The sequence below is a fragment of the Galeopterus variegatus genome, unplaced genomic scaffold, assembly GCF_000696425.1.
Source record: "Galeopterus variegatus unplaced genomic scaffold, G_variegatus-3.0.2 Scaffold30300, whole genome shotgun sequence".
Taxonomy (NCBI): domain Eukaryota; kingdom Metazoa; phylum Chordata; class Mammalia; order Dermoptera; family Cynocephalidae; genus Galeopterus; species Galeopterus variegatus.
This window is the reverse complement of record NW_007756411.1, coordinates 1-1,833: the sequence shown is the minus strand read 5'-3', so window position 1 is coordinate 1,833 and position 1,833 is coordinate 1.

The following is a 1,833-nucleotide window of genomic DNA, read 5'->3' as shown; positions in this document are numbered from 1 at the left end:
TGGAATCTGATACTCTTTAAAGTCCTTTTTTTTTTTTTTTTGTCTTTTGCCTTTTGTCTTTTTCCCTTCAGGGAAAAACTGAAGGTGGTGCGAAGAAGGGCGAAGCAGTGTGGTGTAGTAATAACAATGTGTCAATTCTCTTGGTTCTTCCACTTACAAGCTGTGCAACCTTGGGCAAGTTATTTCCTCACTAAGTATCCGGTTATGGTCTAGCTTTTCTAGGCCAGTGTTTCTCAAACTTGAATGTGCATCAAAATCACTTGGAGAGCTGATTGACGCAGATTGTCTGGGGAGGGGGAACGGTGCCTGAGAATGGATGCAGCAGCCCTTAGCTAGTGTCCCTGCTTTAGCTAGCAGTCCGGTTTTAGGATGGTCTGGAGAGAATGGCTAGCTGCTGTGTTCCATGATCCATCTATATGAATATGGCAGGAGGCTGAGTTGCAAGCTAGTTTAAGGAGCCACTTGATAACGACATTCCTGTGGTCAATGGTCAAGGAAGAGAATGTGCCTTTCTTCTGAATGAAAGCAGGTGATACTAGGAAGAGGTCCTCTATAATACTTTGTCTTTCAGGGTCCCATGGAATAAATGCATACACAGTAAGTAGCCTTTCTAACGTTATTGCAGTGCAAAAAGGCTTGTGTCTCTAAAATAGATATGTAATTGTTTCAACAAATCAATTGACAATACGGTATAATACACAATTTCTAAAAAATGACATAAATTGCAATTTAATATTTAAAAAATTATTTTGAATTGTGAGATTTTAATTTATTGAAATTAAATTACCAAGGAAAAAATAGAGAAGTAAAGGTATTTGCTCCAAGATAGAAAGCTAATAGAGCTATTGGAGCTATTAGGTATTGCAATGTCAAAATGTGGCTCCTGTGGCTAGGTTTCTATCTGCTATTCCTTTTTTTTACCTCTCACAATAGAGTATCAAGTGTACTAACAAGCAATTATAATAGCTAATACTGGTTGAGTGCTTACTGTGTGACAGGCACCATTCTGAGCATGTTATACTTAATAGTTTATTTAATCTTTTTTGTTTTATTATTTATTTATTTAATTTGTTAGTTTATAAGAATGTTTGGTTTTATATTTTTTTAAGTTTTATTTTATTTTTAATTAACAGAATAATTATATGCATTTATATGATGTTTATATGATACATGTATAAAATGTGTAATTGTCAAATTAGGGTAATTAGCATATCTATCACCTCAAATACTTATCATTTCTTTGGGAGAGAACATTTAAAATCCTCTCTTCTAGCTATTTTGAAATATACGATATACTATTGTTAACTATAGTCACCCTACCATGCATTGGAATGCTAGAATTCATTCCTCCTGTCTAACTGTAACTTTCTACCTGTTGACCAATGTGTCCCCATCCTCCCCTCTACCCCACCGTTCCCAGCCTCTGGCAACCACTATTTTACTTTTTACTTCTATGAGACAACGTTTTTAGATTCTGTGCATGAGTGAGATCATGTGGTATTTGTCTTTCTATGCCTTACTTAAGACAAAAAGTGACAAATGCTGGTGAGGATGTAGAGAAAGGGGAACTCTCCTACATTGTTGGTGGGAATGTAAATTAGTACAGCCATTATAGAAAATAGTATGGAGATTCCTCACAAATTAAAAATAGAACTAACATAAGATCCAGCAATCTAACTACTGCATATATATCCAAAGGAATTTAACTCAGTATGTTGAAGTACATCTGCACTCCCATGTTTATTGCAGCACTATTCACAATAACCAAGATATGGAATCGTCCTTAGTGTTCATCAACAGATGAACAGAAAGAAAATGTAGTTTACTTACACA